Below are 14,289 nucleotides of genomic sequence, written 5' to 3'. Positions count from 1 at the left end.
TCAGCTCTGGAGATCGAGCTGGCAACCTTCCGGTCACGAGGCTGGTTCCCCAACCTCCAGCCCACGACTGCCCCATGTGAAGGGCTTATTTATACCTATCCACTTATGACTGCTTGGAATAGTGTAGTGGTTAACACCTTTGGGCTCAGTTGTCGACCTGGGCAGCACCCTATACTATACCAATAAGAGGCCATGGGCAAGACTCCTAACACCACCATCTCCTACCTGTGTAAAATGATCAAATTGTAAGTTGCTCTGGATAAGAGTGTCTGCCAAATGACTGCCTTTGCTATTTTTTTCATTTGTTTATTTATTTAATTATTTGCTTATTTATTTGGGTAAAGCTTTTGTTTTACTTTTATTTGAGCAAAATATGACTTCTTTCTTTCTTGCCTTCTGTCCTTCTTTTTTCTTTCTTCATTTATCAATTTCACAATACATATCCAGTAACGGTCGCTCCAGCACACTTATATATATATATATCCTTATTTAATTAAGTAGCACATCCATCATCAGCTGCCCCAGTGAGGAAGAGAAGGTCTAAGTGATCCTTGTAGGTGTTTTGTTTTGTGCTAAATGTTAATGCTTTGGTCTTCCAGCATGTTTTAGTGTGTTTCTTTCTGTTGCTGCTTAACGTTTCATTGCTTTAATGGTTGATGATTAGAGTTATAAATCAGAGAGTCGTTCTTGTTACAGAACATTGTCTTAAATGCTTGTTTCTCTCCGTCAGCCAATCTTCATGACCGAGGGAGAGTAAGACGGAGGGATGAGGCTGATAAATGACAGATGTGTCGGGTGGGCACACAGATTAACCCCAGGTCCGATCGAATGCTGCTTAATTAACCTTGTTGAAGAAATGAACTGAGTATTATGTCCAAGAAAGTCATATATCATTGACACCTGAAGCACCAATGGAGCAGCATTAAGTTCATCAGCTGGATTTTCAGAAGCCACAGTCCCAGATCATCTCTAAACTGGAAAGAAAGGAGGAAAACATCTCTAAACTGGAAAGTCAGGAGGAAAACAACTGGTCAACTAGCAACTCAGACTAGCAGAGCAGGGCAAATCCAACTAGTGACGGACTGCTAATATCAGTTCATGGGTTTATGAGGAAAAATTTTGCAGAGCTTTGATCGACCACTCTGAATGAGTTTACATTGCACTTAATAACCTGATCATAACCAGATTTAGGCAGTTATTGGATTATTCGATTGTTCATGTAAACAGTGTACTCAGATGTCGAAGATCAGATTAAAGGAACAATATATAAAATGACAACCTGTCGAATACTCCATACTCCACACTCCAAACAAATAGGGGACATATCCCCAGAAAATTGTGATGTCCACCCCTATCATGAGAAACAAGGAAATGCACAGTCCCTCCTCTAACTTTGAAAATATATTAACACTTTCAGTAACTTTAATCAGCTACCTTTATAAGCTATCACTACATAACCAATGATAGCATTAAAAGCTTTTCACTTACCAGTCTAGAACAAATGTTGCTAGTTCAGCTTCAAACTTTATTCCTTTACTCACCAAAAGCTCTGCTCTCCAGCAGTGGAGTGGTGATAATGGTCACTTGCCAAGAGCTTCACCCATTAATTTGTTTACTGTTATTTTCATTGACTACTTGTATTTAAATTGTCTAACCGAGGGCGGTACCTTCAACATGATTGACAAGAGGTTAGAATATGACCTCTGCTTTCTTTATCTTCTCATATTGGACTGACGGCAGACTCAATGCTACAATGAGTCACTATTGCCTCTTGAGGTGCAAAGTGGTATTACAAGGCAAGATAGCTTGGGGTTAGATTCTCAGCAATGATTTTGATCATTTTAGGTAATCTTTGGAATGTTTTAAACTAAACATCTTACAAATTGTACCTTTTAAGGCCTAGAAATCTAATAAAGAGAGCTAGATTTTGACTCAGTATTCAGATTTTTCAGCACAAACCCTCTGTATGCGCAAAAACTGCAAGCAGCATTTAACACTACACCTGCACGACAGCACCAAAACACTTTTGGAGCGACACTGATACCAACTTCATGTTTGATGAAATTAAGGATTTTCATTCCTTCATTCAGTATATTCATATTTTAGTTTAAAAAATCAAAACCAGCATGACGTCTGAGTTCTACGTTACGTTTACAACATGTCTTCTGTGATTTTATTGCCCGGTTGCAAAGCAGAATTCCAAATATCACCTGACTGATGTAAACCTGTTATCTGGTTACCCATGTAAATGCACTGAATTAATTACCAACAAAATCTGTTTTAATGCAGTTATCAGATTATTAAGCGCAAACACACTCAGTGCGAACTAGCCCAAAATATATCAGCGTATCCAGCCAATCAGAGTGCAGCATTCAACTTGCCAGTCAGATTACATCAGAGAAAAAAACCCCAATGTCAACATCATGGCTGCTTCATCCTGGAATGATCATTGAACAACATTCACTATTCATGATTCAGTATTCAGTGACCTGGGCTGTGTTTAGTGTTTAGTAATCAGTATTCAGGGTAAACTCTTTTGGTTATACCTGCTTGTAAAGAGAAGTAGAATTATTTGTTTATAGTAGAAATGGAATTGGATTAAATTAGAAAGTCATTTCTCTTTTAAAAATAGAAAGAAACTGAAACAGGTGCTTCTTCTAGCTGTGATGGCCAAGAGGTTGAGGCATTGGACTTGAAATCCAATGGGGTTTCCCTGCACAGGCTTGAACCTGCTCACCGCAAAAATTGTAATGCCCTATAACACAGCCATGGATGTGCAGATCCTTAGTTCGTCAGAATATAGAGGTCACAGCTAAGGTAATGAAGTGCTGTAGCCTTTCCGACAACCAGTGTTTCACAGCCCATCAGATGGACTGCATCTTTATTTCCTCCCTATGTGTTGTGAGTTATGTTGGACCATGTGGACCATCTCGAGGGGCCTGAGGACTGGGAAACCCTGCTCTAGACCACAAGAATTGTCTGTCAGTGTAGGGTAGTTTTACTTGGCCAGTCAGCTGGCTAGGGCCCCTTGGTAGGACTTGAAATCCAATGGGTTTTCTTGTTCACATTGATGTTTACATGGCCTTTGAGGGACTTCAAACACTGTTTCTTAGTCTCTTCCTCCTGGCACCCACTTGCCTTAGACCCGACTGGACTAAATTGCAGTGTCAATGATGCAAACTAATTGTTTTACAGCTGTGATTGCTGGAAGGTTGAGGCCTTACACTCAAAGTCCAGTTTCAGTGTAGAGTACTCACAGGTGAGTAAATAACATGCTATAGCACTGTAGCTTGAAAGAAAAGGTCCTTAATGTGCTGTGATGGCCGAGTGGTTAAAGCGCTGCACTTCCACAGTCCAATGTGGTTTTGCTGAAGAGACGTTTATAATGCCTTGAAGAACATCCAAGCTTTTTTCACACCATCGTTTCTTAGTTCTCCTGGTGACCCACTGCACTGCACAGCTTTAAACATTTCCTACCCTAAACACCTGATCCGGGAGTAGGTTGTGGATCAGTTTATGAGCTGGATCAGGTGTGCTGAGCTCTGGAGGAAACTAAAAGTTATAGTCCTGAAGTTTCCTCAGGAGCTCAACACAATATCAGATCCTATGGGGTCTTTTAAATGTGTGCCGAACTAGAACAAAACTCAGCTGTAGAAAAGAGCCTGGAAACCTTTTACCCCCACCAACAGCTAGAGCTAGAGAAGATTATCTCTTCTGCAAATTGCACAACCTGAGACGGCTCTAGTTAAGATAATTAATGATCTTCTTCTTGCCTCTGATCAAGGCCACATATCTCTCTTAGTGCTACTTGACCTTAGCGTGGCTTTTGATACAATAGACCACAATATTCTCTTAGAAAGGTTAGAAAACATGGTTGGAGTCACAGGGACGGCCCTATCATGGTTCAGATGTTACCTATCAGAACGTTATCAGTTTGTTAGGGTAAACAATTTATCTTCCACTTATTCAAAAGTGAGATTTGGAATTCCGCAGGGGTCTATATTAGGACCATTACTATTTACACTATACATGTTACCGTTAGGCACAGTTATAAGCAACCATGGTGTAAACTTTCATTGTTATGCAGACGATACTCAACTGTACATATCAGCCAAACCTGATGACCAATACAGGTTAAAGAAAATGGAGGACTGTGTAAAAGACGTGAAAGGCTGGATGTCACGCAACTTCCGCCTATTAAACAGTAACAAAACAGAGGTTCTCCTTCTGGGTCCAAAATTAGCAAGAAGTAAATTACCAGATTTAATCTTAAATCTCACCCACTTTCCAGCCACACCTGGATCAGCAGCAAAAAATCTTGGCGCTATAATAGATTCAGATTTATCATTCGATCAACACATAGGCGGCATCACTAGGATGGCTTTTCTACATCTTCGCAACATTGCCAGGATAAGAAATGCCCTGTCCCTGCGTGATGCGGAAACACTAGTACATGCCTTTATTACTTCTAGGCTAGACTACTGTAATGCACTACTGTCAGGATGCACGAGCAGGAATTTAAACAAACTCCAACTAGTCCAAAACGCCGCAGCCAGGGTCCTCACTAAAACTAGAAAATTTGAGCATATTAGTCCAGTGCTATCATCACTTCATTGGCTACCTGTTAAATTCCGTATTGATTATAAAATCCTTTTATTGACTTATAAAGCCCTACATGGTCTCGCTCCTGAATACCTGCAAGACCTTATTTCTCATTATGAGCCATCACGACCACTCAGATCCCAGAGCGCTGGCTTATTAATAGTCCCCAGAATTCAGAAGGTTTCAGCTGGGGGAAGAGCTTTTTCTTATAAAGCCCCCAAACTCTGGAATTATCTTCCAGAAACTGTTCGGGACTCAGACACAGTCTCAATCTTTAAGACTAGGCTGAAAAATCACTTGTTCAGTTTAACCTTTTGGTAGCTAATGTTCCCCCTTAGATAAAGGCAGCAGATCCAGGGGTCCATGGACACAGGGAATTATAGTAAACTGAGACGCTGGTGCTGTCGTCCCGCTGCTCGCACGCGGTCACTCAGGTTTGTGGACGGTGGAGCGGAGGGATGCCGAACTGTTTCAGAGTGCTGCCGTCTCTGTGTGGCCTTCTGGTTCTCTCCTGTTAGTTAAGCTGTCATAGTCAGATCTGCCGGAGTCATTAGCCACACTCTGGAAATATTCACATTCCCTGTTTATGTACAAATGGATAGAATAAAACTAATTCCATCTCCCTGCTTTCTTTCCGAGTATACAATCACCTGTATATCCGGCTGGACACTGAAGGACGACTGACTGCTGAGCCCTCCTGCTACCCACTTCAGATCAGCTGCCCATGCCCCAGCTGCCACCACCTGCCTTGGACGAGCTGCCCACCCTATGCTGATGTTCTCATAGACTCCTAGTTATTCCTAATACCAATATTACTGCTATTAATATTAGTAGTATAATCACTTGTAGGTAGTTTGACCAGAGGAGGATGGGTCAACTAACAGAACATTTCGCTCAGGAATGAAACCACACTGTACTACCTGAAGAACCATGAGTCATGAGGCCAATTTTAGTCTTGGATGACCAGGAATCAGTTCTTTAAAACAGCTTTGACACTTGGCCACATGTACTAAACACTGGGCGCTGGGCCCAAAAAGAGCACCAGTGCTGAAATGTCCCTAGACTTGTGAGATCTGGACACTAAATCAGTTTTGATGATTCATGTGCTGCTGGAGTTTTAAACACCTCAGCGTCACTGCTGGACTGAGAAAAGTCGACCAAAAAAAAATATCCAGTGTCCTGTGGGCAGCATCCTTTCAGCACCGATGAAGGACTTGAGGGTTGCCAACACAAACTGTGTAGCAGCAGATGAGCTGTCGTCTCTGACTTTAAATCTACAAAGTGGACAAGGTAGGAGTGTCTCTTAGAACTCATAACTCGTTTGGAGAAGCCTGAGAGTTCAGATGCTGTAAGATCTGTTTTCTATGGATGCGTTACAGCGCGTTATAAAGGACGCTGTGAGCAGGGTTCGAACCTGCGCGGGGAAACCCCATTGGATTTCGAGTCCAACGCCTTAACCTCTCGGCCATCACAGCACGAGAAGCCTGTCCAGTCGTTCTAACTCGATCCCTCACTTTTCACTTTTTACCACCATTTCACACGCAAATTTGTGGGGATTTCGTGCAGTGACCGCATTACTGACAAGCTGTGATGGCCGAGAGGTTAAGGCGTTGGACTCGAAATCCAATGGGGTTTCCCCGCGCAGGTTCGAACCCTGCTCACAGTGTCCTTTATAACGCCTTATAACCTTACCAGGTGTCATACGTTCTGAACCTCCTTCAGCGTCCAGAGCTCGCAGCTCAGCCCTTCACAAACACCCTCAAAGAATAGGGCTCTTCAGTGAAGGTAACTGTTCTTAGAACTATGAGGGCTTTATAGCACCTAAAAACAGCTCTGCTACTGTTAGAACCATAAGTTCTCTGCAGCACCATAAAAGGGTTCTGCTACGATGTCAGATGTCTATGCAATAGAACTTTTTCTGGTTCTTTCATATTCCTGAAGAACTTGTTCAAGACAGAAAGAACCATTCTAAGGGTTCTTTCAGCATTCATGGTTCTGTCTATCTACCTATTTATCTATTTATCTGTCTGTCTTTCTATCTGTCTGTCTGTCTTCATGCCTGTCTGTCTATCTATCTATCTATCTGTCTATCTATCTGTCTAGCTAGCTAGTTATCTAACTATCTGTCTCTTTATCTTTCTGTCTGTCTATCTTTCTGTCTGCCTGCATGTCTGTCTGTCTATCTAGCTAGCTAGTTATCTATCTATCTATCTATCTATCTATCTATCTATCTATCTATCTATCTATCTATCTATCTATCTATCTATCGATCTATCTATCTATCTGTCTGTTTGTCTATGTATCTGTCTACCTGTCTGTCTATCTATCTGTATATCTATCTTTCAGTCTATCTCTATCTGTCCATCTGTCTTTCTGTCTGTCTGTCTCTTTTTCTACCTATTTATTTGTCTGTCTGTCTGTTTATCTATCTATCTATCTATCTATCTATCTATCTATCTATCTATCTATCTATCTATCTATCTATCTATCTATCTATCTATCTAAATTCTAATGTTGTTCCCTGAGACATTTAATAAAGTGAACAGTGACAGTTGGAGCTGCACTGGCCTGCATTCCATCATGTAACCTGTAGATGTTTGTATGGTGTTTCTGTTCAACATGATCCAGAACTCTCATCTCATTTGGAGAAGCCTGAGAGTTCAGATGCTGTGAGATCTGTTTTCTATGGATGCGCTACAGCGCGTTATAAAGGACGCTGTGAGCAGGGTTCGAACCTGCGCGGGGAAACCCCATTGGATTTCGAGTCCAACGCCTTAACCTCTCGGCCATCACAGCACAAGAAGCCCGTCCAGTCGTTCTAACTCGATCCCTCACTTTTCACCTTTTACCACCGTTTCACACGCAAATTTGTGGGGATTTCGTGCAGTGAGCGCATTACTGACAAGCTGTGATGGCCGAGAGGTTAAGGCGTTGGACTCGAAATCCAATGGGGATTCCCCGCGCAGGTTCGAACCCTGCTCACAGCGACCTTTATAACGCCTTATAACCTTACCAGGTGTCATACGTTCTGAACCTCCTTCAGCGTCCAGAGCTCGCAGCTCAGCCCTTCACAAACACCCTCAAAGAATAGGGCTCTTCAGTGAAGGTAACTGTTCTTAGAACTATGAGGGCTTTATAGCACCTAAAAACAGCTCTGCTACTGTTAGAACCATAAGTTCTCTGCAGCACCATAAAAGGGTTCTGCTACGATGTCAGACGTCTATGCAATAGAACTTTTTCTGGTTCTTTCATATTCCTGAAGAACTTGTTCAAGACAGAAAGAACCATTCTAAGGGTTCTTTCAGCATTCATGGTTCTGTCTATCTACCTATTTATCTATTTATCTGTCTGTCTTTCTATCTGTCTGTCTGTCTTCATGCCTGTCTGTCTATCTATCTGTCTATTTATCTTTCTTTCTGTCTACCTGGCTGTCTGTTTGCCTTCATGTCTGTCTGTCTATCTATCTATCTATCTATCTATCTATCTATCTATCTATCTATCTATCTATCTATCTATCTATCTGTCTAGCTAGCTAGTTATCTAACTATCTATCTGTCTCTTTATCTTTCTGTCTGCCTGCCTGCATGTCTGTCTGTCTATCTAGCTAGCTAGTTATCTATATAACTATCTGTCTGTTTGTCTATGTATCTGTCTACCTGTCTGTCTTTCTATCTGTATATCTATCTTTCAGTCTATCTCTATATGTCCATCTGTCTTTCTGTCTTTCTGTCTGTCTCTTTGTCTACCTATTTATTTGTTTGCCTGTCTGTCTATCTATCTATCTATCTATCTATCTATCTATCTATCTATCTATCTATCTATCTATCTGTCTGTTTGTCTATGTATCTGTCTACCTGTCTGTCTATCTATCTGTATATCTATCTTTCATTCTATCTCTATCTGTCCATCTGTCTTTCTGTCTGTCTCTCTTTTTCTACCTATTTATTTGTCTGCCTGTCTATCTATCTATCTATCTATCTATCTATCTATCTATCTATCTATCTATCTATCTATCTATCTATCTATCTATCTATCTGTCTAGCTAGCTAGTTATCTAACTATCTATCTGTCTCTTTATCTTTCTGTCTGCCTGCCTGCATGTCTGTCTGTCTATCTAGCTAGCTAGTTATCTATCTAACTATCTGTCTGTTTGTCTATGTATCTGTCTACCTGTCTGTCTTTCTATCTGTATATCTATCTTTGTCTATCTCTATATGTCCATCTGTCTTTCTGTCTTTCTGTCTGTCTCTTTGTCTACCTATTTATTTGTCTGCCTGTCTATCTATCTATCTATCTATCTATCTATCTATCTATCTATCTATCTATCTATCTAAATTCTAATGTTGTTCCCTGAGACATTTAATAAAGTGAACAGTGACAGTTGGAGCTGCACTGGCCTGCATTCCATCATGTAACCTGTAGATGTTTGTATGGTGTTTCTGTTCAACATGATCCAGAACTCTCATCTCATTTGGAGAAGCCTGAGAGTTCAGATGCTGTGAGATCTGTTTTCTATGGATGCGTTACAGCGCGTTATAAAGGACGCTGTGAGCAGGGTTCGAACCTGCGCGGGGAAACCCCATTGGATTTCGAGTCCAACGCCTTAACCTCTCGGCCATTACAGCACAAGAAGCCCGTCCAGTCGTTCTAACTCGATCCCTCACTTTTCACCTTTTACCACCGTTTCACACGCAAATTTGTGGGGATTTCGTGCAGTGAGCGCATTACTGACAAGCTGTGATGGCCGAGAGGTTAAGGCGTTGGACTCGAAATCCAATGGGGATTCCCCGCGCAGGTTCGAACCCTGCTCACAGCGACCTTTATAACGCCTTATAACCTTACCAGGTGTCATACGTTCTGAACCTCCTTCAGCGTCCAGAGCTCGCAGCTCAGCCCTTCACAAACACCCTCAAAGAATAGGGCTCTTCAGTGAAGGTAACTGTTCTTAGAACTATGAGGGCTTTATAGCACCTAAAAACAGCTCTGCTACTGTTAGAACCATAAGTTCTCTGCAGCACCATAAAAGGGTTCTGCTACGATGTCAGACGTCTATGCAATAGAACTTTTTCTGGTTCTTTCATATTCCTGAAGAACTTGTTCAAGACAGAAAGAACCATTCTAAGGGTTCTTTCAGCATTCATGGTTCTGTCTATCTACCTATTTATCTATTTATCTGTCTGTCTTTCTATCTGTCTGTCTGTCTTCATGCCTGTCTGTCTATCTATCTGTCTATTTATCTTTCTTTCTGTCTACCTGGCTGTCTGTTTGCCTTCATGTCTGTCTGTCTATCTATCTATCTATCTATCTATCTATCTATCTATCTATCTATCTATCTATCTGTCTAGCTAGCTAGTTATCTAACTATCTATCTGTCTCTTTATCTTTCTGTCTGCCTGCCTGCATGTCTGTCTGTCTATCTAGCTAGCTAGTTATCTATATAACTATCTGTCTGTTTGTCTATGTATCTGTCTACCTGTCTGTCTTTCTATCTGTATATCTATCTTTCAGTCTATCTCTATATGTCCATCTGTCTTTCTGTCTTTCTGTCTGTCTCTTTGTCTACCTATTTATTTGTTTGCCTGTCTGTCTATCTATCTATCTATCTATCTATCTATCTATCTATCTATCTATCTATCTATCTATCTATCTATCTATCTATCTGTCTGTTTGTCTATGTATCTGTCTACCTGTCTGTCTATCTATCTGTATATCTATCTTTCATTCTATCTCTATCTGTCCATCTGTCTTTCTGTCTGTCTCTCTTTTTCTACCTATTTATTTGTCTGCCTGTCTATCTATCTATCTATCTATCTATCTATCTATCTATCTATCTATCTATCTATCTATCTATCTGTCTAGCTAGCTAGTTATCTAACTATCTATCTGTCTCTTTATCTTTCTGTCTGCCTGCCTGCATGTCTGTCTGTCTATCTAGCTAGCTAGTTATCTATCTAACTATCTGTCTGTTTGTCTATGTATCTGTCTACCTGTCTGTCTTTCTATCTGTATATCTATCTTTGTCTATCTCTATATGTCCATCTGTCTTTCTGTCTTTCTGTCTGTCTCTTTGTCTACCTATTTATTTGTCTGCCTGTCTATCTATCTATCTATCTATCTATCTATCTATCTATCTATCTATCTATCTAAATTCTAATGTTGTTCCCTGAGACATTTAATAAAGTGAACAGTGACAGTTGGAGCTGCACTGGCCTGCATTCCATCATGTAACCTGTAGATGTTTGTATGGTGTTTCTGTTCAACATGATCCAGAACTCTCATCTCATTTGGAGAAGCCTGAGAGTTCAGATGCTGTGAGATCTGTTTTCTATGGATGCGTTACAGCGCGTTATAAAGGACGCTGTGAGCAGGGTTCGAACCTGCGCGGGGAAACCCCATTGGATTTCGAGTCCAACGCCTTAACCTCTCGGCCATTACAGCACAAGAAGCCCGTCCAGTCGTTCTAACTCGATCCCTCACTTTTCACCTTTTACCACCGTTTCACACGCAAATTTGTGGGGATTTCGTGCAGTGAGCGCATTACTGACAAGCTGTGATGGCCGAGAGGTTAAGGCGTTGGACTCGAAATCCAATGGGGATTCCCCGCGCAGGTTCGAACCCTGCTCACAGCGACCTTTATAACGCCTTATAACCTTACCAGGTGTCATACGTTCTGAACCTCCTTCAGCGTCCAGAGCTCGCAGCTCAGCCCTTCACAAACACCCTCAAAGAATAGGGCTCTTCAGTGAAGGTAACTGTTCTTAGAACTATGAGGGCTTTATAGCACCTAAAAACAGCTCTGCTACTGTTAGAACCATAAGTTCTCTGCAGCACCATAAAAGGGTTCTGCTACGATGTCAGACGTCTATGCAATAGAACTTTTTCTGGTTCTTTCATATTCCTGAAGAACTTGTTCAAGACAGAAAGAACCATTCTAAGGGTTCTTTCAGCATTCATGGTTCTGTCTATCTACCTATTTATCTATTTATCTGTCTGTCTTTCTATCTGTCTGTCTGTCTTCATGCCTGTCTGTCTATCTATCTGTCTATTTATCTTTCTTTCTGTCTACCTGGCTGTCTGTTTGCCTTCATGTCTGTCTGTCTATCTATCTATCTATCTATCTATCTATCTATCTATCTATCTATCTATCTATCTATCTATCTATCTGTCTAGCTAGCTAGTTATCTAACTATCTATCTGTCTCTTTATCTTTCTGTCTGCCTGCCTGCATGTCTGTCTGTCTATCTAGCTAGCTAGTTATCTATATAACTATCTGTCTGTTTGTCTATGTATCTGTCTACCTGTCTGTCTTTCTATCTGTATATCTATCTTTCAGTCTATCTCTATATGTCCATCTGTCTTTCTGTCTTTCTGTCTGTCTCTTTGTCTACCTATTTATTTGTTTGCCTGTCTGTCTATCTATCTATCTATCTATCTATCTATCTATCTATCTATCTATCTATCTATCTATCTATCTGTCTGTTTGTCTATGTATCTGTCTACCTGTCTGTCTATCTATCTGTATATCTATCTTTCATTCTATCTCTATCTGTCCATCTGTCTTTCTGTCTGTCTCTCTTTTTCTACCTATTTATTTGTCTGCCTGTCTATCTATCTATCTATCTATCTATCTATCTATCTATCTATCTATCTATCTATCTATCTATCTATCTATCTATCTGTCTAGCTAGCTAGTTATCTAACTATCTATCTGTCTCTTTATCTTTCTGTCTGCCTGCCTGCATGTCTGTCTGTCTATCTAGCTAGCTAGTTATCTATCTAACTATCTGTCTGTTTGTCTATGTATCTGTCTACCTGTCTGTCTTTCTATCTGTATATCTATCTTTGTCTATCTCTATATGTCCATCTGTCTTTCTGTCTTTCTGTCTGTCTCTTTGTCTACCTATTTATTTGTCTGCCTGTCTATCTATCTATCTATCTATCTATCTATCTATCTATCTATCTATCTATCTATCTAAATTCTAATGTTGTTCCCTGAGACATTTAATAAAGTGAACAGTGACAGTTGGAGCTGCACTGGCCTGCATTCCATCATGTAACCTGTAGATGTTTGTATGGTGTTTCTGTTCAACATGATCCAGAACTCTCATCTCATTTGGAGAAGCCTGAGAGTTCAGATGCTGTGAGATCTGTTTTCTATGGATGCGCTACAGCGCGTTATAAAGGACGCTGTGAGCAGGGTTCGAACCTGCGCGGGGAAACCCCATTGGATTTCGAGTCCAACGCCTTAACCTCTCGGCCATCACAGCACAAGAAGCCCGTCCAGTCGTTCTAACTCGATCCCTCACTTTTCACCTTTTACCACCGTTTCACACGCAAATTTGTGGGGATTTCGTGCAGTGAGCGCATTACTGACAAGCTGTGATGGCCGAGAGGTTAAGGCGTTGGACTCGAAATCCAATGGGGATTCCCCGCGCAGGTTCGAACCCTGCTCACAGCGACCTTTATAACGCCTTATAACCTTACCAGGTGTCATACGTTCTGAACCTCCTTCAGCGTCCAGAGCTCGCAGCTCAGCCCTTCACAAACACCCTCAAAGAATAGGGCTCTTCAGTGAAGGTAACTGTTCTTAGAACTATGAGGGCTTTATAGCACCTAAAAACAGCTCTGCTACTGTTAGAACCATAAGTTCTCTGCAGCACCATAAAAGGGTTCTGCTACGATGTCAGACGTCTATGCAATAGAACTTTTTCTGGTTCTTTCATATTCCTGAAGAACTTGTTCAAGACAGAAAGAACCATTCTAAGGGTTCTTTCAGCATTCATGGTTCTGTCTATCTACCTATTTATCTATTTATCTGTCTGTCTTTCTATCTGTCTGTCTGTCTTCATGCCTGTCTGTCTATCTATCTGTCTATTTATCTTTCTTTCTGTCTACCTGGCTGTCTGTTTGCCTTCATGTCTGTCTGTCTATCTATCTATCTATCTATCTATCTATCTATCTATCTATCTATCTATCTATCTATCTATCTATCTATCTATCTATCTATCTGTCTAGCTAGCTAGTTATCTAACTATCTATCTGTCTCTTTATCTTTCTGTCTGCCTGCCTGCATGTCTGTCTGTCTATCTAGCTAGCTAGTTATCTATATAACTATCTGTCTGTTTGTCTATGTATCTGTCTACCTGTCTGTCTTTCTATCTGTATATCTATCTTTCAGTCTATCTCTATATGTCCATCTGTCTTTCTGTCTTTCTGTCTGTCTCTTTGTCTACCTATTTATTTGTTTGCCTGTCTGTCTATCTATCTATCTATCTATCTATCTATCTATCTATCTATCTATCTATCTATCTATCTATCTATCTATCTGTCTGTTTGTCTATGTATCTGTCTACCTGTCTGTCTATCTATCTGTATATCTATCTTTCATTCTATCTCTATCTGTCCATCTGTCTTTCTGTCTGTCTCTCTTTTTCTACCTATTTATTTGTCTGCCTGTCTATCTATCTATCTATCTATCTATCTATCTATCTATCTATCTATCTATCTATCTATCTATCTATCTGTCTAGCTAGCTAGTTATCTAACTATCTATCTGTCTCTTTATCTTTCTGTCTGCCTGCCTGCATGTCTGTCTGTCTATCTAGCTAGCTAGTTATCTATCTAACTATCTGTCTGTTTGTCTATGTATCTGTCTACCTGTCTGTCTTTCTATCTGTATATCTATCT

At 40.7% G+C, this 14,289-nt stretch overlaps 10 non-coding genes across 10 annotated transcripts; 5 read left to right on the top strand and 5 right to left on the bottom strand.

Annotated features, from left to right (window-relative positions):
- Nucleotides 1-5,995: 5,995 nt before the first annotated feature.
- trnas-cga lies at nucleotides 5,996-6,077 on the bottom strand. Its single transcript has one exon. It is a non-coding gene; the product is annotated as a tRNA-Ser (tRNA).
- A 109-nt stretch (nucleotides 6,078-6,186) lies between these two features.
- trnas-cga lies at nucleotides 6,187-6,268 on the top strand. Its single transcript has one exon. It is a non-coding gene; the product is annotated as a tRNA-Ser (tRNA).
- A 1,048-nt stretch (nucleotides 6,269-7,316) lies between these two features.
- On the bottom strand, nucleotides 7,317-7,398 carry trnas-cga. Its single transcript has one exon. It is a non-coding gene; the product is annotated as a tRNA-Ser (tRNA).
- Nucleotides 7,399-7,507: 109 nt separating this feature from the next.
- Nucleotides 7,508-7,589, top strand: trnas-cga. The gene has a single exon. It is a non-coding gene; the product is annotated as a tRNA-Ser (tRNA).
- Nucleotides 7,590-9,145: 1,556 nt separating this feature from the next.
- trnas-cga lies at nucleotides 9,146-9,227 on the bottom strand. The gene has a single exon. It is a non-coding gene; the product is annotated as a tRNA-Ser (tRNA).
- Nucleotides 9,228-9,336: 109 nt separating this feature from the next.
- Nucleotides 9,337-9,418, top strand: trnas-cga. The gene has a single exon. It is a non-coding gene; the product is annotated as a tRNA-Ser (tRNA).
- A 1,540-nt stretch (nucleotides 9,419-10,958) lies between these two features.
- trnas-cga lies at nucleotides 10,959-11,040 on the bottom strand. The gene has a single exon. It is a non-coding gene; the product is annotated as a tRNA-Ser (tRNA).
- A 109-nt stretch (nucleotides 11,041-11,149) lies between these two features.
- On the top strand, nucleotides 11,150-11,231 carry trnas-cga. Its single transcript has one exon. It is a non-coding gene; the product is annotated as a tRNA-Ser (tRNA).
- Nucleotides 11,232-12,787: 1,556 nt separating this feature from the next.
- Nucleotides 12,788-12,869, bottom strand: trnas-cga. Its single transcript has one exon. It is a non-coding gene; the product is annotated as a tRNA-Ser (tRNA).
- A 109-nt stretch (nucleotides 12,870-12,978) lies between these two features.
- On the top strand, nucleotides 12,979-13,060 carry trnas-cga. Its single transcript has one exon. It is a non-coding gene; the product is annotated as a tRNA-Ser (tRNA).
- The last annotated feature ends 1,229 nt before the right edge of the window (nucleotides 13,061-14,289 follow it).

This window comes from Pygocentrus nattereri, chromosome 12 (assembly GCF_015220715.1).
Source record: "Pygocentrus nattereri isolate fPygNat1 chromosome 12, fPygNat1.pri, whole genome shotgun sequence".
Taxonomy (NCBI): domain Eukaryota; kingdom Metazoa; phylum Chordata; class Actinopteri; order Characiformes; family Serrasalmidae; genus Pygocentrus; species Pygocentrus nattereri.
Note: the sequence above shows the minus strand (reverse complement) of the source record. Positions and strands in the feature narration are given on the sequence as shown.